The sequence below is a fragment of the Ambystoma mexicanum genome, chromosome 3q (assembly GCF_040938575.1).
Source record: "Ambystoma mexicanum isolate Mex_15411 chromosome 3q, UKY_AmexF1_1, whole genome shotgun sequence".
Classification (NCBI taxonomy): domain Eukaryota; kingdom Metazoa; phylum Chordata; class Amphibia; order Caudata; family Ambystomatidae; genus Ambystoma; species Ambystoma mexicanum.
In genome coordinates, this window is record NC_090926.1 from 1,118,678,579 (window position 1) to 1,118,703,648 (window position 25,070).

Here is a 25,070-nt window from a genome sequence, read left to right on the forward strand (position 1 = left end):
AGCCGCGGTACTCGGCTGAATGCGCGCGTGCGCAGATGGCGTAGAATCCGAATTTGAAGAGTGGACATCAGCAGGGGGCGGGGCTCATTTCTAAAAATGCAGAAATAAACGTAAATTTGGTGTTTTAGATCCCTTTAAGGGCAGTATAGCAGCGTAGTAGTCTTCCACAGAGTTACCCAAGGTCCACAAAGTCGAAAAGAAGTAGAAGTAAGTTGAAGTAAACAATTCTTCAAACGAAGGCAATGAACCAGCAGGGTCCGGCGCAGACGTGCAGTCAGTACTCTGTTTAATGAGATGGGGCTGCCTGTGTTTCTCTGTTGCTGTGGTGGAGCTGCTTTTGGGGCTCCTTGACCGTGCAAAGCTGCAGGGCAAACTTAAGGAAACGGGCACTCTGAGGTGAAGCTGGAGGCTCCTGCAGGCTGGTTGTCGGCAGCCAAGTGTTGCGCAGCGTGACAGTGTGAGGAGTCAAGCAGCAGTGGGGAAGCAGAGTTCAGCAGTGTGCGTCTTGGACAGAAGCGGAATGGTGCAGCACTGGATGTTCGTGGAGGTCGTCATGACCGTTGCAGCAGAGAGCTCCCTAGTCGTCAGAGGTTCGCCTGGTATGATGACGTCACACAGAAGACCAGGTGAGTTGGCGATGGTTGTAGAGTCGCAGGCATCAGAGTGGAAATTCTTGGCTGGTGGCGAGCTCATAGAACTTTGTTCGGAGTATTCGTTTGGTAACGGAGAGTTATGGGAGAGCAGGCCAATTTCACGACAGCCCCTTCCGGAGGCAAAAGCAAAGCTGGATTGGAAAAAAGGACCTTCATCGTGGCACAACGTGAGCACATTACATGTTTATTGACATGGCAAACGGGGAACAGTTCGTAAAAAGAGCCGCATGAAAGATGCTAGGAGAAGAGCGGCACTTTTGGGAAATCATCAGCATTCTGGGCCTCTACAAGGGAGCTTGGACAGAGCCGCTTATTCTGCACAGCTAAGCGGAAGAGGCACTGCGCGTGCGCAGAGGGGGTGGTGTGTTCGGAGGAATGCTGACAGTGAAATATGGGACTGTGGTCGAGAACACAGTTGGTGTGGGGCCGTGTCCCTGAAGGTACTTTTGTTGAAAGGCTGCAGGCAGTAGGAGCAGCTAACGCAGCGAAGATTGTTTTGTTCCGACTATTAGTTAATGAAGTTAGTCACTGTTGTCGTATGTTACTGAAATGGTATGATGTATGGGTATGGATGTCGTAGCCCTTGTAAGTTTAGCACATGTTAGGACAATGTGTTAGTTCGTTAGTTATGTTTAACAAATTTATTTTCCACAGATGGACTTTTTAATGCAATAGGCAAAGCGGACCGATTAGTGTTGTAGTATGGTACATAGAAATGTGATTGATGGAATATGCCACACTAAATGTTTTGCTATGCAGGTGGGACTTTCGTGACTATTTTGAAGACTAATTAAGCTAGGTTAGAGTTTTGAAGAAAGGTTTAAGTTACCATAATAGTACTTTTTGTTGAAGTGTGGAGATCTGTGTGAGAGTTTTGGTTGTGTGCTAGAACTTTTGAGTAATGTGGTGACGTTTGTATGCTTAAAAGTTTAGTGAGTGGTGAATTATATTGTGATGTTTCATCATGTTTCTTCACAGCAGTTGCGTTACCTAGGTGGTATCAGGGAACACAGGTGACGGATAATGGGTGGCAACTTTGCACCGTGAGTGTTTCACTCGAACGTTTGGAACGTCCAACCTGGTTCTTTGCAAGGTTGGGCACACAGTATAGTGTGCGTTTATTGTGGCTGTGAGGATAGAAAGGGATGTGTAGCACAAATGGTGTGTGTCGTTCTGGTGAATGTGTAGCATTTGGGGATGTGGTGCGTGTTGTGATGATGCTTCCTCAGTAGTGGTTGGCCTATATGGTGGATCATGAGGACACAGGTGACAGATGGGAGTGGCGGTATAGGCACTTTTGATGCACATGTTTTGTGTAGTTTCACTTGGGTGTTTGGAACGCAGAGGCTTTTTCTTTGGGTTGTGTATGTGCACAGCTTGGAGTTGGGTGTGTGGTGTGGCTGTGAGGATAGTATTGGTAATGTGTTGCAGTATGGTACAGGAGGAGATAAGTGAGATACCCAAGGTGGTGGTGATTAGTATTGGTGCAATCCACTGTGTAGAAAAGGGGAAGGCATTGTTGATATGTGTCTTGGTACCGGCTTAGCTGGTGACGTGTTCAGGGTGTACAGTTGTGGTGATGGTAGTTTTGGTTCGGATGCACGCGCAGTTGGAGTGTTGTGTGTGCCGTGTGTGTTGTGAGTATGACCGGGTTTTGGTAGGTATTGATGTTGTGTAAAGAGGGGTCCTTGGTCTTACTGAGACATGGTTCACGGAGGTCACAAGCTTTGACACGCTCCACACCGACGGCTACAAGATCCTCTCAGCACCCAGGTCGAACCGCCCCGGAGGAGGTGTAGCCCTGATCTTCCCCGAGTGGATTTCTGCCTCTGTCATTCCTTTGCAGGCCTATGTAGTGATTCGGTTTCCATGTTATCTGTGTATTATGAGTGGAATGTTGACTGAGTGACATGGAATGCTGTGGGCGAGACTGTTGATGTATGGTTGAGAGTTCGGTGCGAGTCACTTGGAGTTATGTAGCCTGAGAGGATGCCGGTGCATGTTTGCCTGGAGCTCAGATGAACTTGACATGATAAACCATAAAGATGTACTTGAACTTCATTAAAGGACCAACTGGAATATCAAGAGATGCTAAGAGGCATCATTTGGAACCCAGATCTTAACCTACTCTTTCAAATGCCTCGTCTGCAGGCTCTCCCTCTGTCCTAGCCATTCTCTTACTGTGGCTACATCCATCAGCCACCCGGTCAGATCTCCTCCTTCCTCCAAGTGGGCGGACCTCTCCTCGTCACTCTGGTCTCGACCACTAAACTACTTCTTGGAGACTTCAACATCCACTTGGATGCCTCCCGTCCTCCCTCTGGACTCTTTCGCAACCTCTGCGACTCTCACCCTCTATTCTCCCCTCTGGCCCGACTCACTCTGCAGGGCACACTATGGATGTTCTGATCTCACCAGACCTTCCCCTTTCTGTCCCTCTCACCACTCCTCTCTACTGGAGTGATCACTTTCTCCTTTCCTCCCATCTCTCCCTCTCCACCCCTCAGGTCAGGTCACTTCCTTCACTGCCACCCACCTTCTCAGTCATTCGACCCATGAAGCGCGTGTCAATTGAGGCTTTGCCGCCACTTTCTGAACTAGCCTCCCCCTATGGCTGACTCTCACCCTGACACAGCGTTTTCCATGCTCCACTGTGCTATATCAGACACACTAGATATTCTTGCCCCTGCCGCAAGAATCTGCCTGAATCCCAAAGCCAAGGGCAACTCCTGGTACGACTCAGACCTCGCCACCCTTAGACGCAAGTGCAGGGTGACCGAGAGGAAATGGCGTGCTTCATGTACATCCTCTGACAAACTGACCTGCCGCCTGCTCCGAAGGCAATACCAGCTCTCTGTCCTCACCAAGAAGAGAGCTCATATCCAAGCCCGTCTCTCTGCGGCATCCAACAACTCGGCTGAACTAAAATTTGCAAGGAACTACCAATCCTGCTGCAGTCTGCAACTCTCCCGTGCCCTCCCAGACCCTCTGTACGGCACTGGCTTCTTCATCTCTAAAACTCAGGACACCCTGTCCTCACTCTCCTCCTCCCTCTACTCCCTGCTCTTCCTCTGGCCCTTCTGCAGCCCCCTTTCCTCCCTGCTCTGCCTTTCCCCTGTTCTCCGCTGATGAGGTTTCTAGACAAGTCCGATCTATGAAAGTCTCGTCAAAGCAGATTCCCCTTCCCCCTGTTCCTCCAAAACCATCAAGGACCACATCGACTCCCTGGCTCCTGCCCTGGCTGACTTCTGCAACCACTCCTTCGCCACTGCAGTCTTTCCATCTCCCCTGAAGCACTCCCTTGTGCACCCTCTTAAGAAACCCTCTGCCCACCCCTCCATCACTCCCTTCCTGGGCAAACTCCTAGAAAAGCTGGCCATCTCCCAGCTTAACCTCCACACCGAATCTGTTGGTTGTCTTCATGACCACCAGTCTGGCTTCAGAGCTGCCAGAAGCACGGAAACTGCTCTCCTGAACATCTGTGAAGACCTGCTCTCCAAAGTTGATTCTAACATACCCTGTGTCCTCATCTTGCTTGATCTCTCCTCTGCCCATGACACGGTCAACCATGCCATCCTGCTCAAATATCTGATAATTTGGGTATCACCAGTCAGGCCCTGGCTTGGCTAACCTGTTTCCTCTCTGACCGACCCTCCCATGTCCAACTTGGGTCCTTCCTCTGTGCTACCTTTTTCTCTACCTGTGGTGTCCCCCAGGGGACAAACCTCTCTCCCTGGCTGTTCAACCTTTACCTGGCACTTCTTGCCCACCGCATTGCCGCTCTCTGCCCCAACTTCCAGTACTATGCGGATGACTCAGCTCATTTCAGGCTACCTTCAGCCGCCTCTTCTCCATCCCGCATCATGGACCGTCTGCTATTCAGGAGTGGTGTGCTGCCAAAGACCTCTGCCTTAATGCCAGTAAGACTGAGGTTCTCATCGGCACACCCGCTCCCTCCTTTCCTGACGCTCTCTGGCCGGCCTCTCTTGGCCCTCCTCCTGCAAGGCTTGAGGTCATCTTTAACTACACACTCTCCTTCTCTCCCCATATCTCTAAGAAGTCACACTACCAGCTGCACCTCCTCAGAGGCATTCTTCCTTTCCTCTCCTTCCCCCAGAAGATCACTGTCTCCAGAGCTCTGGTTCTCTCTAGGCTGGACTATTGTAACAGCCTCTTTCTAAATCTGCCTGCCTCTACTCTCCGACCTCTGCAACTCATCCAAAACAGGACTGCAAGACTTGTCCTTGGCCTCAAGCCCAGGGATCGTATCTCCCCGGACTGAAATCTCTGCACTGGCTCCCAGTGGCTGTGAGGATTAAGTTCAAAACCCTTTGCCTTGTCCACAAAGTCTCCTGGGGCCTCAATACCTTCAACTCTCTCTTCCTAAATACCTTTCTTCCCGAGCTCTTCGCTCATCCACCTCCAACTCCCTCAGGGTCAGTCGCTTCTCCAAGCAACAAGTTGGTGGTAGATCTCCCTCTTCTGCTGGGGCCTTCCTCTGAAACAGCCTCTGTGCCTCCCTGAAACTTGAGGAGAACCATCTCTGGTTTCGGAAGCACCTCAAACCCCTTCTCTTTGCTTCTGCCTTTTCTTCTATCCCCTGCTGACCTCCTGGTTCAAACTGAAACTGCACTGGTTACTTGGCCACCCTCTGATCTCAGATGCCAGACGCACACAGCCGCACTGCCTGCCTGGCAACCCACGCACTCGGAGACTGTTTTCTGTATCCCTACAGTCCCACCACCAGCACTTGACACCGGATGTCTGCACTTACCTTGCACTTGCCACTTCTGGCCGTTACTTTTACTTATTCTTGTTATTCCATTCCCATGTACTGCACTGTCCCTTCCCCTCGCCCCCTTGCACTTTTTCCCCCTTCCCATGCACTTACATCTGAATGACACCTGGCCTAGTAGGATCATTGTCTGTCCTGCTTTTGTTCCCCCCTCCCTTGCCTTATAGCGCCTTGGTACACTTGCGTATAGGCGCGTTATAAATGCCATATCACACAACAATTATGTTCAAGGAGGGCAATCCCAACTCATATCTTATAATTGCCATTGGCTGACTAGCTGGCAACATCAGCAATGGGGGCTCTTGACCAGTGAGGCATTTGATGAGAACCCGAGGGTTTCGGTTCCTACTGGTGGTTCGGTACTGTAGTCCAGTGATAAATGGTTGGGAATGGATGTTTCGGGTGGGGGGGGGGGGGGGGGAGGATGAGGGGGAGGTTGGGGGCGGTTGAGGGATCTTGGCATAGGGGAGCAATCATGGGACGATGGTGGAACCCTGGTGAAGCTGGCCGTGCATCAAGGGGAATTTATTCAAGTGGACCAAAGCTGAACATGGCAATGGCAGACCTGAGTAGGAAGGGGGATTCCGATCACCTGAGAGACTGTACTCTGAACGTGAAAGGACTCAACTCGCCCACAAAGCAATCCCTGGTTGCTAGAGAGTTCAAAAAAGGTGGGGAAAGGGGAGGGCTTTTTGTTCAGGAGGCTAGGTTCTCCCAAGGGGAGGAAAGGGCGGTCCTCTGTAGGCTACTTGGACAAACCTATTGGTGCCCCGGAGACACTAGGAAATGAGGGGTAGGCATTGTAATACACAAACGACTTAGGATGGTGGAGGAGAAGGTGTGGAGAAGAATGGATGGTAAAGCGCTGACTGTCAGGAATTATTATGGGGTGCAGATTACCATTGCAACAATGTATGTTCCTCACCAGGGCCAGTTGAAATTTGTACGCCCAATGCTAGCGAAAAAGCCAATGGAGGGCACGGGGTGCATGTTTATTGTTGGTGAGGGTTTAACCTGTGGGCAGATATTACATTAGACAGGAAGGCCCTAAACCAGCTCAGGATGGAAGCCTCGGGGAGTGGAGATGGCCTCCAGGGGGTGCTGAATTCTCATGAACTACAGGATGTGTGGCGTTTCTTCCACCCACAGGAGAGGGGATTTACCTTTTATTCACCACCACATGGGACATACACCCGTATTGACTATCTGTGCATCACGAGGGAGCCGTGGGAGTCGGTTCCAAGATTCACCAGATTAGTTGGTGAGATCAAAACATGGTTTCTATGGACCTAAAGCGACAGGGTTTGCAGCAGGTAACTCCCTATGGAGGTGTAATCAGTCCTTATGGATGGCTGCCAAGTTTAGGGCGGAGATGGAGGGAGCAGTGGAGGAATACTTCGCACTGGGGGAAGCAGACCGGGGCACGGCGTGGGATGCAGCTAAGGCAATGTGGAGGGGACTTTGGATTCAAGAGGGGGCTCGGAGAAAGAGGACGTTCTTGGAGAACTAACTGCGAACTGAGACGGGGGCCCTCGAAAGGCGAATATACAACTCTGAGGCAGTAGCGGAAGAATAGGTAGAGGAAGTGCGGAGAAGAGGCTGGAGTTGCAGCTATTGGAGGAGGGGAAGATAGTCCACAAGCTTTAACAGGAATATTACGAGAAAGGGGACAAAGCAGATGCACAGCTGGCAGCTCGCTTAAGGAAACATGTGAACGAGAAATTCCACAACAAACTACCCTTTGATGTTGCACTATAGGCTGGAGACATGGCCTAATCCCAGGCACGATTTTGAAATCATCTTTATCACCATATATTAAAGAGGAAATGGTCGGGATAACAAAAATATATCAAGGTTTATTCAATAAAACACATTCTAAAAATCAGACCACTTGGTCACAATTGCTATTCAAAACAATATAAAACATTTTTCACCACAGAACAATATCTGGTTATTCAATATAGTATCCTTTTAACTATGTTGGTCTATAAAACTGTACACAAAGCTACGGTGATGTTCGTAAACTATATTTTCAGAACAATTCATTTTCATATCTTGAAAAAATCCCCCAATCTGCTGGGTCGACAGAATTAGTCTGTTTCCAGCCTTATCACTTATTCAACAAACGTTTTTCACGCCACGTCTCCAACCTATAGTGCAACACCGAAGGGTAGTGTGTTGTGGAATTTCTCGTTTACATATGTTCTATAGTCCTCTCCCAACAAGCCCCCCCAGAATCAAAAAAAGAGGACACCCCGTATTGTGCTCATTGAGTATTCACAGCTCGCTTAAGGCCACGCCGAGCGTAAAAGGTGCATCTCAAATGTGAGGAGCCCGAAGGGGATAATGGAGGGGAGACCGGTGGGAATAGTCGAGACCTTCGCCTCTTTCTACGAACAGCTATATGAAGGGGAAGCCCCCAGGGGAGGAGGAGGAAATGGGGGCTTGCAGAGGGAGATTGGGGGGGGGGGGGTTCCCTTCCAATGTGGACCCAGGAGGACACAGAGTTGGACACCCCCATTACCAGGAAGGGGATACTAGAAGCAAAATCAGGAGCTTGCGGACAGATAAGGCCCCGGGGGAGGATGGCTATACCCCAGGCTTCTATAAAACTTGTGAACCTACTGGTTCCGCACATGGTGAATTTATTTAACCATATCCTAAAAACCGGCCCGGCACTGATCACATTTGGAAAGGCCCTTATAATCGGTGATACCGAGGGAGGTTATGGAGCCCCAGGCTTGCAGATCCTATCTACCGATTTCACTCAACATAGATGCAAAAATCTTTACGAGGGTGCTGGACTGGGTGAATTCATGCCACGACTGGTTCACCCGGACCAAGTTGGGTTTATAAAAGGGGGCTGATACGAAGTGGAAAACCCTGCACCTTATTGATGAAGCCTGCGGAAAAGATGGGAACACCACACTCTTGCCATCGACGCAAAGAAATCAGTTTACAGGGTGGACTGGACATTTCTGAGGGGGAGGGGGGTCCTTGCGCAAGTTCGGCCTGGGGAATGGATTCTTGAGAGGGGTCATGGCACTATACTCTGGTCCAGAAGCACGGATGATGGCGAATGGATGGCTATCTGGATGGTTCAAGCTGGGATGGAGGAGGAGGGAAGAACACGACAGGGATGCCCTCTATCGCCACTTCTGTTCGCCCCATCCATGGAATCACTGGCCCAGAGGCTGTGAGACGATGCCCGGGTGACAGGAATCACAGTGGGTACAGAAGACTAGAAAGATGGATTATACGCAGGTGATTATACTGCTTCAACCTGCGAAACCCTGCAGTGTCTGTCCCAGTTGTTGTGGAATTAAGCTTCAAGATCAATAAGGGTTAATCCATACTGTTCCCTCTGGAACCGATGGAGTAGCGGGAGTGACAACAGTTGGCAGCTTTGGGTATGGTGATCAAGGAAGACCAAATACAATACCTGGGAATAGCTGTCACCAAGGATCTAAAAGGATTGTACAAGGCACATTTTCAGCCCCTGATCCTAAAATTTGACTTCGACATGAAAAAATTGGAGTATGTTATACATGTTTCAGATGCTCCCTACAGGGGTCCCAGTATCAACATTTAGAGAAATAAGGCGGCACCTTCTCAAGTTTCTGTGGCAATGAAAGAAGGCTAGGGTTGCATACGAGTTCCTGGTGCTGTCTAAGGAGAATTGGGTTTGTTCCCTGTCCCAAGACTATTTTAGAGCTGCCCAGCTCAGAACTTTTGTACCGCACCTCAGAGGGCAGGGGGACCTCCAGTGGGTATCACTAGATAATTACCATCTTCAACAGGCTACGGTGGGGGAATGGCTCTCTGGGTCCCGAGGAACCAAATACCAAGGAAAATTACGAACATCCGATCCCAGGGTGGGGGTGACGTCTCTAAGAATTGGCGACCGTGCCCAGAAGTGGTGGGGGTAACGTCCTGGCCAGCTCCGCTGAGTCATCTATGGGCCTCAGGGGTGAGGGACCACATTCCGAACCTGGACAGGTTCCAGAGTTGGTTCGAGGCAGGCCTAACACAAAGGAGGCAGTGCCACTTCATTACATTAGTGGAATGTCACGATGCCTACCCCCGGGCATCCGGATCAAGCCCATCAGCCCCGGGAGCAGGCATCCAGATATTTAATAAAACCCCAGCAGCCCCGGCTGGGGGCTGTCTGGGTTCAGTCCTGGCGCCTTAGGCGCCAGGCTCATAATAGAAATTAGTCCTGGCGGCATAGGCACCAGGCTCAGACTTTACTTACCTCATGCAGACCATGTTGCAAATGAATCCAAGCCAACAAGGCCTGGATGGGACTATTTTACTACAGGGACTATTTTTTACTCGGGTGTGGTTCTAGGGACTTCTTACCTGGAACTACTTTGGAGGCTATTTAAAACACACCCGAACAGCAGCACATGCTTTGCGTTATTCTGCATCCAGCAGCGTAACGCTCACCGCCAGTCACAGTCAGCATCCAGTCTTCAGCCACACCTGTCTCGAATCCAGAGCTCCTAGAAATAGAAGAAAGAAGGAAAGGTTAGAATACAGATATTATTTCAATCCTTACCTGAATTCCGGATCCATCACGTCTTCGAACTTGAAAAGGACATTCTTCACGCGTCGCATCACCAGTTGCAGCGCCGCGCCATACTCACCAGTCCTCACAGCATTTTTCGATCCGGTGCAGCCTCCATCATTTTCTTCGCCGAATTCCACCATCTAGGGGACAAAAGAAACATAAGGTGACCTGAGAGAGCCAACAAATACAACCTCTCCACCATAGACTTACCTGATTAACAACCGGAGGCATTATTCTTTAACAAACCGCAACTTCTTATGCCGCACCTGTAAGGAGAGAGAAACCAGCAATTTAAATACACACATCTTTTACCGGACACTGTTGGGTAATACAGACTCTTACCTGAACACCATCAGCTGCCACAAGAGAATCTTCCCTTGGATCCAGCTACAACACAAGAAAGGATTGTACAAGAGTGAACATCGGACATATTGAACTCTTTGAACTTTATACTTACAGGTTCTCTCGGAGTCAATATTCATCCGAAACTCTTCCAACACCTTCAAACCAGTGAAGTAACTGGTATCTACGCGCCCCTGCATTCCACGCAGGATGGAGAGCTCATCATTAAAAAAACATAAGGTGAGCTTACTGAAAGTGAATATCGGTGGTGATAAGTGGGGAAAACAGTGGGGTGCCATTACTAGGATCCACGGGTGGCTAAATCCTATTCTCCGCTTGCAGGAGAATACTTCTACGGGTCAAGCAAGCGAGATTAGGCCGTCCAGTCCAGTCTGTCATCTCTGCACTACGCTTCCCTTTGGAGGAGGTCGCAGCTGTCCGGGTCCGTTCGGCGCCCCTGTGGGAGCCAGGTGAGCGTAACAGGAATTGAAAGAGGCACTGGGGGTGCGGGGGTCTCAGTGTTCTCTTATCTGCAACTGAAGGGAGTACTTGCACAAGAGCTTTGGAAGGATAAAATACAGAGGCCCCCACACCTGTGGAAAAATTTTGGATTCACAAGTAAAAATGATGGGGCTGAGCTCCTTGTATGGAGGGCTGGTGGAGGCGAGAAAGGAAAGCACAGAGGGACTACGAAGGAAATGGCAAAGGGACCTGGGAAGGGAGGTGAATGGATCACTGTGGGGCATAAAAATGTGTTGTAAAGTGTATAAAGTCTCCATTTCGGCCCAATATAAATGGCATGCCATTAAACTGCTCCACCGGTGGCAGTATGACCTGGCCCGCCTTTCTAAAATGTTCCCAGAGTTCAGCCCTCGCTGCTGGCACGAGTGTGGGACCAGGGCGGATTATTGGCATATGTGGTGGGGATGTGTGAAGGTCCGGATGTTCTGCAATGAAGTGATTAGGTGGATTAAAGACATTGATGGAATAGCCCAAAAGCCAACACTACTCTTCGGACTGGAATACATTGATGGGGTATGTGTTGGCCTCTGACGCAATTCCTCATTGGCGGCGAAGGCATGCCTGGCTATGCACTGGGAGAGCCTCCCTAAGGAGTTGGTGCCAACCACAAAACACATCTACCTAATGGACGACTAACAGCGGCTATACAGAGAGGGGCCAAATACATGCCGCTGTAGTGGCTAAAAGCAACCCATGGGCACAGAAGGAACAGGTGATCCGAGTAGTATTGAGATGAGGTGGTTTGGGAGACCCTGCAGGCTCTGGGGAGGATGTAAAACTGGGATTCGTGGGGAAAACGGTTTGCCATATGGAATAGGGTCAGACAAACTATATCGTCCAGAGATTCGCTTGGGTTCAGCCGAGATGTTTTACCTATACCAGGAGGGGGGGTGGTGGAGGCAGAGAGCAGGGAGGAAATGTTGGGGCATCAAGTGTACTGGCATCCAACTTGGGCACTATTTGAGAGATACAAAACTAATTGCGGCCGGCACATAGCTGTAACATGTTGAAAACCAATAAAGTTGAGAGAAAAAAAAAATTCCATTTGTTTTTTCCAAATTGATCAATTTTAAAAAACTCTTTGCGTACGTTTCTAAGGCAGATAGATAAACTAAGCCTATAGGCATTTTAGAAAATAAAACCAAATCACTGGTGTATAAAAGTCAAGGTATCTTTATTGTGGCTAATTTAGGCGAATACGATACCGCCTTATTAAATTGAGTTGCTGCTAAAGTACAGCCCTGTTTTAGCCCTCTGTAGGTCTTGATTGGCTTAGAGATTAGGCCATAGTGGGTTAATCAAATTTGGACAGAAGTGTTGGGATCAAATTGAGATATTAATGCTTGAATATGGTTAGGGCAGTTTGCTTCCTCCAGTTTTATAAATAGTTCTCTAGAAATAGAATCAAAAGTGATTCTAAAATCTATCAATGCCATGTAAAACTGTTGTCCCGTTGGTAAACTTCCACGTTTAACTAAAGATAGTATTAATAAAATGTACCGCAGTATCAAGTCCCGCTATGAATCCTGTATTGAAAAGATCAGTCAAACGCATGGTATTTATCAAGAGTTTCAAATCTCTCATCAGTCGCTCTAAAACATTACCGGGAACATCCAGTAAAGCTATTGGTCGATATTTCTGGTAATAATTCAAACTCCCCTTTTAAATATCATAATTATTATAGATGTATTCCAAGCAGGTACCATCTGTCTTGTCTGTAATATTTCGTTAAGACGCGCAGAATTAGAGCCCATGCCTCTGGATGTGCTTTTAGAATGACAGTCGTAAGGCTGTCAGGGCCTGGGGCTCATGATCTGCTTAAGTTATTAGTAGAAAAATGTCACCCGTATAAAAAATGGTCTCATGGGATTTCTACAATTTCAGCCCTCCGTTTTCAGGATTCTGCCAACAACCATAGACTTCATTGCAATATTGAATCCAGGTCTGTTCAGCACTGATTTGAAATGGCAATTGGTATCCTGGATTTCATTGTTTAGTGTCGCCCAGATTGAACAACTATTCTTGGTCTTGATATAGTCTCACCATCTTGCTGCAATAAGTGTGCGCGATGTGATTTACACCAATTGCGGTATCTGGTCTTCATTTTCTGTACCGCGGTCAATCTTATGGCTCCATTTAGTTTGATAGTTGCGCTAATGTTTTTTTTCATCTGCGTTCTCTTATCACGTACATTGTGATCACATGAAGGCTTATGTTTATAGCATGGTTTTGCTGTTTATATTTTGAAAATACTCATAATCGCTACATATTTGCCATCTGATTCAACTTGGCTCGAAATAAGTAGCGTATTTTTGGAGGTAAGGTGGTTGTGAAAAAGTTGTAAGGAGTCTTTCGACCACCTAAGTCTATTCCTCCCTTCGGTTAATATCTTAGCTGTATAGTAAGTATTCAAGATCTGAGGTACTACCTGCTTCCAAGTTAGTGATAAAAGATCATGATCACTTTGAGTCTGCCAGATTACTTCAAAATGTGTTGAGCAGTTTCCTCTGAACATAGACAGATGATTGAGGTAGATCTACCTTGTCTCCGTGTTGGTTTGGGTGGTATATCACTTTTTAATGTACGGTTGACCATGAACTGTCTCTTGCATTAAGGCTATCCATCTTGATGCTGCATCTGTGGAATCTACTGTTCTCACTGGTAGACATTTAGGGCTCGATTCACAGAAGAGTTTTATAATGGCGCGATCCCATAGGAAAACGTTCTGTGAATCAGGCCCTTAATGTTTAGATCTCCCGCCATTATCACTTCAAAGTTAATCAGATCAAGCATCTGCACCAAACTCTTCAACAACAAGTTCTGTTATACCCGCATGATTCCAATATAAATTTAATATATACAATAGTCCCATCTGATTTTATTTGGACTAGCTGGATATAAGGATGTGGAGCAGCCCATAAAATGTTAGCATGGTATTCGCAGGTTGTTACATTTAATTGTTTCATAAAATACCCTATTGACTGGTAAACTCTGAGTCTACACTCGGATATCCTGTCATTTGATTAGTCTTACTTGATTTGAACTGGCTTGCGTACAAGTGATCCTTAATGCAGGATTTACCAGCTCATTAGAAGATTGATTATAGTTGTTGTGTTGGTCTTCTCTCGAGCACACTTCCCAGATAGTGGTCAGGTGCTACGATCATGTGTTAATAAGAAGTTCTTAAAGCTTTTTTTTACGGTTCTGCTTAAGCGCACAGTCTCTGTCTAATGTTTGTTGATTAAGACTTAAGTCCTGAAACAGGATAAAACCCATATTGATACAATTCATCTCTGGCCAACCATAAAGTATTCATAATTACTCCTGATTGAATCCATAACTTCACTAAGCCCAAAAGTGCATCTGGACACGTTCAACTTGTGTTAGATCATAAGTTTAAATATCTTCCAGCGAGTGAATATCACCAAATACATTCAGGGTGCTAGATCTATTTAGTTAGTCCATATTATGAGAATGGGTCAGGTCTACATTGTAGAATTAATGAATGACATTTTTTTGTGGGTTGGTTAGGTTTTTAGGCTTATCTGTAGTCTGATTAGGTACTAGTCGCTATAGTTTATTCAACCACAATTCCAATTGCAGAGTTTGTATATAGTTTTTCTGCGCATAGAGTATTGGTGAATAGCGTGATCGAATAGCCTGTTTGGATTATGCAGGTTTTCAACATTTTTCCCATTTCATTTCTGCATACTAAAGTTAGAAAGGTTACCGTATCCAGCCAATCTTTCAGCATTATTCTTTCAGCCTCGATATGGATCTTATTTATCCACATTATTTCCAGGAGCCTCTCTGGCGTTTGAGATAAAGGAGATTTCGCTGGAAGCACCACTTGGTTCAGCTGTTCTGTGGCCTGATTCAGATCTAAAGGCGCAGTCTTCATTGTTTTCTTGTTGATCATTCAGCACCAGATTTGATCTAAGGTTTTTAGGTTTTTTTTAAAAAAAATCTCACTAGTTTCTTTGGCTCTTTCATGCTCCATATGTTTGTATGAAATCTTTGTTTTTCCGAAGTTGTCAATAATTTTATCTATTTTCTGCTTCCTGCCTTTGTTGATTTAGAGCGTATGCATTCATAAATAGCAACCCACTTAATATCATATACATGCATTAGCACCATAAATAGTGCAACAAGGTAGAAGCTACAGAAAGGAGTTTTAAAACATACCTTGATAGGGGAAAGTATTTAGCGGACAGGGGGAATCACCCTACTACCCACGACCAGCTAGCAGCCAACAACACTTGTAAAAGCACTTACACAAATGCATGCAACCTTGATTTATAGCCACTTCCGGGTTTAGGGGGGGGGGGAATAGGTTGCTCAGTTATATGCAGTAAATGCAATAAATATACTGTTTCCAGTCCAGACAGCGAGGGACAGCCAACAGCACTTACAAAAGCGCATACACAAAAGCGTGCATTTATGGATTTTAAATTAATGTGAGACATAAGTGTAAAACGCAGAATCACTAGCTCTAGTGAGTAAAAATTCTCAGAACCGTCATCCATTTAAAATCCATCCTCAAATGTGGAAGACTTTCCAACCCGTTTTATCATCATTATTTTGCATTTTTAAAGCCCTCTCACAGCCTGCGCGCATTTATCTGCTGTTGCAAGAAGTCAAAATATGAGCTGCAGTAAGGCCAGCTTCTTCTTTGTCAATTCGTAGACGTGTGTCTCACATAAAACATAGCTACTTCCAAAATTCTCCTGGGATGTTTTATTCCCATGAAGCACTGGAGTTGGGACACGGCTGCTGAATCTGTCCTTTTAGCTATTAAAAAAAGGAACATTTGTGACTGGTCTAAAATGTGAGCTCTGGTTTGGATCTCTGGATACCTTCTTCAGAAGATGAAGTTATCCTTGCCTTCTTTACATCAACGATGTTCGTCTGAGAAAATGAGAAATTACACTGTCATTAGAGCTAAGGTACCTGCGTTGCATTTAACACAAAAAAGGACAAAGGCCTGGGCATTGCATTAGTTCAAGGTTTCCCACAACTTTAATGATAATCAGTAGAAACCGTAGGAAATATAAATTAAAAGGAAATCAGAGAATCTAAAGTGACTAACTCCTGGGAGGCACAGAGTATTTGTCGCACTTTTGTTTGCTCTTCTAAGCTCAGGTCTGATCAGCCTTAGAGACAGCATATACCATCTGCTTTGCTAGGGTCTATTTTTTTTTTTTTTTTTCATTCATTGGTGCTACCTCAACAATGATCTTAATTTGTGAACAATGCATGTGCTATATTATCCATATTTGCAGACTTATGGGGGTTACAGGTGTTTGATTCAAATAGGGATTTTAGTGTTCCCTTAGGTCTATAGTGAATTTTACCTTTATGTACCATTTGATGTGTTTTTTTAAGTTGTGTTAAAATATTCGTAAAATGTATCTGAAGGGATTTTAAGAGGTTAAGATTTTAGTGGTAGTAACTATATGTAACTGGTTTTATAAGTTTTAGATATCTAGTTTTTAACTATGAAAATGTGAAAGCGATTTGCTGTGTGTTTATATGTAAATTCTATATTGACTAGACACATTAAAAATATTCGTCATCCACAAAAAAGAAATTCGAACTTTCAAGCATTTTATTTGCAACTAAATTGAAGTTGGTAGTAAAATCCGAGGGGGGGGGGTGTCAAAATCAATGAGATTGCTTACAGGAGTTAAATCTTGTCAAGAAAGCTTTTGTTGGAAGCATAAACTTGTAGTCAGCTGAAAATAAGTCTACAATTTTCAAACTTCTATTTTGAACTGTACAGCATGAACTTGTTTGTTTGCACCAGATATGCACTTAAAGTATTCAAAGCTAACCAAATATCAAAAACGTATGCATTCTTGTAAAATAATACAGCATCCATAAAACTGCCTCTTGCCACACATCCCACAGTCCAAAAAAAAAAAACAGTCATAATCCAGCATCCTGTACATCCTTTTTCCTACAAAAATGCACCAAATGATACATTTTGGCTATTACATCAGCCGATGACAACCATTTAGAGCGGTAATTAGGTCATTAACTCTGAGAAGAATGCTTTGAAAGAATAACATGCCTTTTTAACAAAGATTAGCTTGAAAAAGCTAATTCAAAGAGATCCAATGGGGCGCGTGTTTTGACTTGAAGGGGGGCAGACATTAATTTGGGTGGGAATGGTCAAGAAATTAGCATGGCCCAGGGCTTAAGTCCAGGGTACACACGGGTGGACCGAGTCCCACACTTTTTTCAGGAGTTCCCCCACTTATTCAGAGGGGACCCTGCTGTGCCAATTTCTGGTGACACCACAATTATGTTGAGTCCCCCCACTTTTCTTTTTAAGAATTGACCCATGTGGTTGGTGGGTAACACCTATAAACTTGTGTCCCCCATATTCAATCTGCTTCCTAGCTGTACTCTAATACAATAGTATCAGGTTAAAGAAGGTGAAAACATCACCGACAGTGAAAACTAATCAGAAGAAAAAAATGGATTCAAGATAAATTGAGTGGCCCAGACTTCCTTCTACAGTTGAAATAAACCCCCCAAAATGTAACTACTCCCATTTTTTGTTTTTCTTCTCGTTGTATCATGCATTACATGTTCTTGTATTATTCAATGGGGTCTTCTGATGTCTGAATAATCAGTCTCTAACGTGACCTGTAATATCATGCAAGAACTACACTATTCATTATGAATAATTTTGTGCACCGTCAGTGCATTTGTATATAAAATATCAGTATCGATTTACACACCTAATTGCACATCGCTCCTTTGCACATGTCTAGGTCACAAAACCAGAACATCGATCTACGTTTCTATTTGCACACACTGCCTATTTGCACATTGCACCAGAGTATTGATGTATAGTTTGAACTGTGTACATTTGGCCGCTCGGTGATGCACATTCTCCCTATTCCTTTAACAAATGACGAAAGTCAAGAGATTTTATGATACATTTTATTTGTATCACGCTCACACACATTGGTGTTTCAGAGCACAATGAGGCAACGGAGGGGAACAGGGGAGGACAAAAACAATGTTACTAGGCCCAGTGACATTGAGAACACGCAAGTGCAGGGGAGAGGGATGGTGAAAAAAGGGGGAGGTAGTGCAGCCAGCAAGGTGACAAATGTAAGGTTAAAGCGCAGTCAGGGGTGTCAATAAGTGCAGGTAAGGAAACTAGGGTTGCATATACAGATACAGACCCAAGTGCAAGGGATGCCAGGAGGCAGTGCGGGTGTGTAGCTAGGGTAGGCAGGGACCTGGGCCCGAAAATCAGAGGGTAACCAGGTGCCCGGTGCCGAAGCAGATCTGATTGTCCATGAAAAAAAGACTTGGACTGTACCGTAGGGAGTATAACCATTTTAAATTATGCCGAATTTTACGGATTTTAAGAATCCTTTTCTTGTTTTTATATGTGTATATTAGTGAATTGTATGTAAAAGGCGTTTGACTCATTTCAATAAATAAATTATAAAATTGTTAGCGACTAGTGTGTTACTACTGCTGCAGCGGCATTAAACCCTACTACTGTCATCAGAGGAAGAAAACAATCAGCAGAAGAGTCACAATAGCAGCCATGAAATCTCATAAGCGGTTAAGCGCATTGCATTGAAAAACAGGTTGGACGGTGGCAGAATCTACAGTGAAACGAAATCCAGACACCTTCAAAACCCTGAATAGAAGCACTGCATATATTTTTTTTAAACTATAATACCTAAAAAAACTAAAAAAACACTAACATGCTGGCGTCTCCATGAAAGCTGCTCCCAACCAATGTCACAAATATATATGCCAGTTTCTTATCACTATGTATTGTACCAGTCGAAGCGTATATAAGTCCACGAAAACCTTGTTGTTACTTGGCTTCTTCAAGCTTTAACACTAGCATAGCTGTTGCTGTGCAATTGCATCACCCAGATCTCTGTTGCTTATCTAAAGATAATGTGGCTACTAAGAAAAAGGAGAGCTGGCGTGCTGTGTATAATTGTACATTTCACTCAACTACCATAAAAAAAAGTTTTTAAATACACACTCGACACCAAGTACAAGAGTTACAGTAACGGTATATTTCAAATGAGTCCCTCTTGTTACAGAATTACGGTATTTCTTTAATAACAAAATAGGACAAACACCATTCATCAAATAATATTTTTTTTACTTTTAAGCAATGATTTGACAACCTTGCTCAAAAACAAAAAAGAAAATAGTGTGCACAGCAACAATGTGAATACGCAGGATTTGAAATTCGTAACTAAGCAAAGATCTGATTAGCACAAATTTAACGCATAAACAATACATTTTGTAAAAGGAGCCGTAATCCAAAAGGCATACAAGGGTAAAATATTGCTTTAACGGTAGGCTTAAAAGAAAACTATGTTTGAAGGTTTAAAATAACAATTAACCAAATCATTTGCTTGGACTTTATAATAGTGCACTTAAATGCAGAAACATCTACAAACACGCATTTTAGTACAGCTTATTTCTAAAAGGACCAGCCTGAGCACTTCTCAAGCCCATAATGCAACCACACAACATTTATATATGGGACCCCGAGTATTCTGGTCTAGATAATACCATCATGTAAAAGGTTAGCTTCATACTTCGATATTCTCTCATGCTGATCAGATAAAATTACACGCATGTCTACCAAAACGAATATTCCCTTACCAAACACACCCACTAAAAGCATCTTGCCATTTAACTTTTCTTTCTCCATCTTTGTTGCTCCCCCTCAACTGCATCTGCTTACCAACAGACTATATGGTCTGGAGACACTGCGTTACGGTCACAACACATCACCTCTTGGTCCAGGATAAGTGCTGCAACACCATTACAGTGATGAGCGCAGTATAAATATCACTTAACATAACATGATACCTTAGTAAAACAATGAACTCTTGTTTCAATTGACCAAAATATAACGCCTCAAACATTAGCTCTTTACAGCAATAATGCCATCCAAACAGCGACATTTAGCTGGTAGATTTAGTACAAAGAAAGACTTGTCCGGCAGCTAAAAACCTAGCTGCCCCACACACCAGTGGTCAGATCCACTGTAAAGTCTAGTATTTTATATTGCTTGTAATATGGTCATTAGAATAGTCTCCCAAACGTAAGTCAACAAATAAGGGGATTGGAGCGACATGAGATTATAGGCTAATTGGTGAAAGAAGCAGCAATCCGGATTCCATTGTGGATAACTTATCACTAGACCAAACATACCCTCTGCCGTCAAAAAGTTGCATGCATGAACTAAGCCATCAACACTAGGAAGCAGGATCAAGAATGGGTGGTCGCGCAGATACATACATGTAGAGAAATTTATATTTTTTTATCACTAATTTTATTTTAGTTGTAGTGTTTTATAGTTTACACAAATTGATAAACACATCACCAAAATAGTTTCCTTGTGCTACTTGGAGGTATCCCAATCTAAGGAGTGGGTGAGTGTGCCTGCCCATCCGCGCCCCAATTTCCGGTGTTTGATTGTTTAACTGCTCCCCAGGCCCCGCGTTGCCCGTGTTTCCTGGACTCCCCTTCCTGATTCTCCCTCGCCCCCTCCCGCCTCGCCCTTCATCACTGGTCCTCCCAGGGCAGCCCTCTGCCCGGCAGCCCCCAGCGGCTAAGGGCCCAAGCCCAAGGGCGGCTCCAACAGAAGCAGCTCCAGGAAGTGTCAGCAGGTGTCCGCAGGGGAAGCTAAGGAAGCCACCAGACACCGACAAAACTGTAGTGCTGGCTTGGGGGTGGGGGGCAATTACTCTACTCCAGAAAGCTCCTGCCACTCTAACCTACCTTTCAATGGCCTGCAGTCTAATGTTAACCAGTACCATAGCCCGAGAGAACCACACAGAAGTGTGATTCTTAGCATTTAACACACATAGATGGAACCTCTAATAGCCTCTCTGAGAAAAGTTGCATTTAGAAGTGTACCCAACTGCATTTAGAAGTTGTGACCAATAGCCTCTCTGAGAAAAGTGTACAATCTTGAACGCCTGAAATGAACAGAAATGCATAGAACGGACCTGTCCGCACGGAATTGCATGAGGTACATAATATGCTTTGGATTGCAGGAAGATTTGAAAGAGCATACATCACCCCACGCTTACTCTCTCTTTTACACCACCACTCAACTAGAACACAGAGATACTATGACACCATTTAGTATAACTGTTCTCTTATCATCATCTCCCGCTCACTCCACATCACTCTAAGTAAACATTGCTGGTTTCACACACCCCCAGCCAGGCATTCTCCTCAGGCCTAACGCAGCCACACTCGGTCTGGATAATTCCGGCCAGAGCGAACACATACTCCTGATCTTTCAACCACCACACCTACCGCTAAGAAGCAGCTACCACATGAATTCCAGACCAGCTGCACACATACCTGGTGCGCACTCGCACTTTTTGGACTCTCTACTGACCGAACTTCGGTTCCCAAGGGCGTTCAACCTACCAGCGCCTTCAGACCATACCAATGGTATATAAGACGCTATATAAATTCAAAATAACATAACATGTGCACACCCACCTACTGCAACCAAAGTACCTAGATGATTCCGAAAAAGTGAATGCATGCATGTTTGGCCGATTGGGAAATACATTATTTTTCTCTGTTAAAGTGTGACATAAGATATTCAAGTAAAAATGTGCATTACTATCATCCACCAATAATAAATATCTTGAAATCAATTAGAAAGATAAAGATCATTTGTAAAGGGAAAAGGCACATTATCTTACAGTATCTAAAACCAGAGTCTTGCTCCCCTGACAACGGTCTGTTCCAAAGACATAGAGAATGATTATTGATTACAAATGTACCAGTCATTCTGTCATAACTCCCTCAAATTGCAGCAATTTATAATCGAATGTTCTAACGTGTTCTGTGCTCTTCACAGATGCTACAAAAACATTCACTATTATCCATGCCTCGCCTACTATCAATCCATAGCAAACTAAAATGAAATCTCAAACATTATCCTAAATTTAACATCAGGTCATTTAGTCACGTATTTTGGTAATATAGCCAACTGGCTTTCACATCTTGAAAACCTTTCAAAACAATTGTTTTTATACAGTATCCACATATCAAACCAAAAAAGTAATCTTCAACTTTGCTGTATTTGCCTTCAAATGCTTTTGAGGATCTCAACTGTGGGTAATAAGAAGTCGGAGAAAGAGAGCAGACCCAATTCACACCACATAACTGTACACGGGACCTCTAGAGCTAAAGCCAAAAAGTTCCATTATAGTATTCAGGTAAAGCGCAGGAAAAGAGTAATCAGCGAGCATTAGCGTATTCTACTAAATTCTGTTAGCATGCAGGTTCTTCATTATGTTATGCCATGTCAACAGAGCGTGTTTAGGCTCCAAGTTGGTTGAGGACTGGCTTGGAAGTCCCATCATAATCCTTTCAGTAATCATACACAAATGTCCATTCAATGTTTCAAAAGCCACATTATGTATGCTGGAAGGAATTAAACATTTTTCGTAATAGAGCTAAAAAGAAGACTATATTTTTACGAAATCTCAATGGAAACTTAGTGCATTCATTTTCACCGAGAGCATATATTGAATAATTCAACAAGTGTTGAAAGAGCAAGACCTGTGAATGCAGACTTCCAGAGTTCTTCAATTCAAATGTTTTTGTAGTCCATTAGATAACAGGTTATCCTTAAGAATTTGCAAGGCAAGTCGTGAAAAAAACATCGTTTTGTCAAAAATGATGATTTTGCCCAATTGCTGGAAATCTTTACATCCCGCATCCCTAGGAGTTACTTCCGGGGAACCTGTCCAGAGCAGGGGGTTAGGTGGGAGGATCGCAGAGACATATTTCTAGGAGTCCACCCTGGAACAACTGAAAACTCCTAGTGCAAGCCGGCGATAGAAGCCGGAGTTTCGGCTCGTACTCCGAGAGCACGCTCCATGTTGTGACGGGACACCGATATCGCACGGGGAAGTTCCCGGGATAGCACTGGAGCTGCCGCAGGCCCACACCCGTCCTGCGCAATCTTCTTTACACCAGCCCGTATACCCAAAATACTCAAAGAACGTAACGAGTCGATTCCCCAAAAGCAATGTGATGCGCAGAAGGCGGAATGTTAACCAAAAAGCCCCACCTTGCGCCAAGAGCGTAAGCGCGTCCCACCTGCGCACTTTACGTAACCTCTTCCACACCTGCGGTGCTGCCAATGATGGGAACCGCGACTGATAACTAATTTGTCAACGGAATGACCAAGCGAGAGAGGAGATTCGGAAAAGCAGCATAGTAAAATCTCACTTTACACTCTTCCTGCAAAAAAAGCTGTCTGATCCTTTACGTCAAACACGAAAATACGCTACTGGCGTACCTCTACCCCCAACCCCTCCTTCATGCAGCCGTCAAGCCATGAAAGGCCGACCCTTCACCCCAACAGCATTCGCAGTCTGTAACGGAGGGGGGAGACAATGATACACAGACTACGGAAAGCCGAGTCTCTGCGCCGAACGAGATTACGCAATGCAGTTCACATTACGCAGCGAACGTAGGTAGTATTCGAGAATTTAGTTGACCTTTCACCTCCTATACCACCAACATCCCTGCTCACTTCAAGCAACCGTCTTACAGATAAGTAACGACCGCAACAAGGAAGTGAGGGTGGTCGTGGTGTGTAGTAGTGGGTCAACCAAATTCCCGAAACACGTTTACGCATTCTGCGTACAGGCGGTTGTTAAACAGGCTGGAAGAATCAGGGAGCAGCGTATTACCTCTCAGGGATCCTTCGCTGTTCGCGGCCCTGTGCTCCTCACAGCAGTCAAAGTGAAACCAAAGCCCCTACGGGGCGTTCGCCCATGTAATCAGTTAGCGTTAATTCGTTGGTGGGAACGAAGAAAGTCCCTTTCATTCCAGATTCCGACGTAAAAGGTGATAGGGGTTACAAACATCCGATTATGGGATCCACTGGGGGTTTGTTTCAATGTTTCGGTACGTAGCGAACACCTTCCCAGCACACAACACAGCGGCGGCGGCTCGCGCTCCAAACAACGTCACGCGCTGCAGCGTCATGGCGCGGCCACGCCTATCGGAGGAGCTTGGGGGAAGGGTACAAAACATAGAAAAGGGACTAAGCTGCGACTTCATGTAAACGCAAAAAAAAGGGGCGCTGACGCAGTCTTCGTTGAGCATGGACGGGAGGAAGCCCTGGGAGATTTAGCGATTGTGGTGTGCCTGGGGGGGCACAGAAGAAAGACTAAACATCAGAAGACAGGAACACAGGATTCGAGCCCAGGAGCAAAAGCAACAACTATTTTGAAGACACACACTGTGGTGAAATGACAATTAAAATACCGCCCGTTCACACCACCTTGGAGGTTGAAAGACAGACCTAACTATTTCAACGCATACTACCTTCACGTTGCTCTTCCTCTTCCCAGTACTTAGGTCTATACATTTAAAACCAGTTAAGTGGGAGATTTCTCAACAAGGTAAGGGAGGTTTGCTTTTTCCCCATTGACACATTTTGGAGGATACGAAAATAATTTTTTTTTTTTTTGCATTTACGTTTTTAGTACACATGGTACAAATACACAATTTAATAGATCATATAAAATAATAGGTATTAAAGGAATGATTCAAAATGAGAAGGCAAATTATACAGATATACAGTATGCTCCAATTAAAACACTATCATCACCCTGAGAAATGCCAGACTTGGCTCGCGACTCACGCACGCCTCCATAGCTCTCAACTCACCCGCCTTGCAAAGGGCTGACTCACCCGCCCAGCCTCCTGCACGCCCATTCATTCCAATGGGCGTCTCACCCGCCAAAAACAAAATCGGGTGATTTCACCCGCCTTTGCGAGACAAATGGTTGAGAGCTATGCACGCCTCCCATCACTCTGTGCATCTTAACAACCAGCCTCTGACGACCACCGCATCCACACACTTGAAAAACCCATCATCACCTCACCCCAACCTCCCTAACACTAGCAATATTAAGGGTGCATTAATCAATGTCGGATCACTCACTGCTCACGTTCTAGAAGTGGCTGACCTAATTCTTACCCTCGACTTTATGGCTATCACCGAAACTTGGCTTCACGCAGCCTCTGGCCCACTACTCTCCCTTGCTATCCCTCCAGGTTACAACATTATCAGACACAATCGTAACTCTAACCAGTCCAAAGGTGGTGGCATTGCCATCAT

The 25,070-nt window shown here is 45.1% G+C and overlaps 1 protein-coding gene across 3 annotated transcripts in view; it reads right to left on the bottom strand.

The window, feature by feature from the left end:
- The window catches only part of BRD4 (bromodomain containing 4), a 1,521,397-nt gene extending 1,497,468 nt beyond the window's left edge, over window positions 1-23,929 (bottom strand). For 2 of the 3 annotated variants that reach the window (XM_069603884.1, XM_069603886.1), the window contains exon 1: window positions 23,632-23,929. The gene's annotated coding sequence lies outside the window, so the exon portion shown is untranslated. The remainder of the gene's footprint in view (window positions 1-23,631) is intronic. The other variant, XM_069603885.1, reaches the window with a different exon arrangement.
- Between the last annotated feature and the right edge of the window lie 1,141 nt (window positions 23,930-25,070).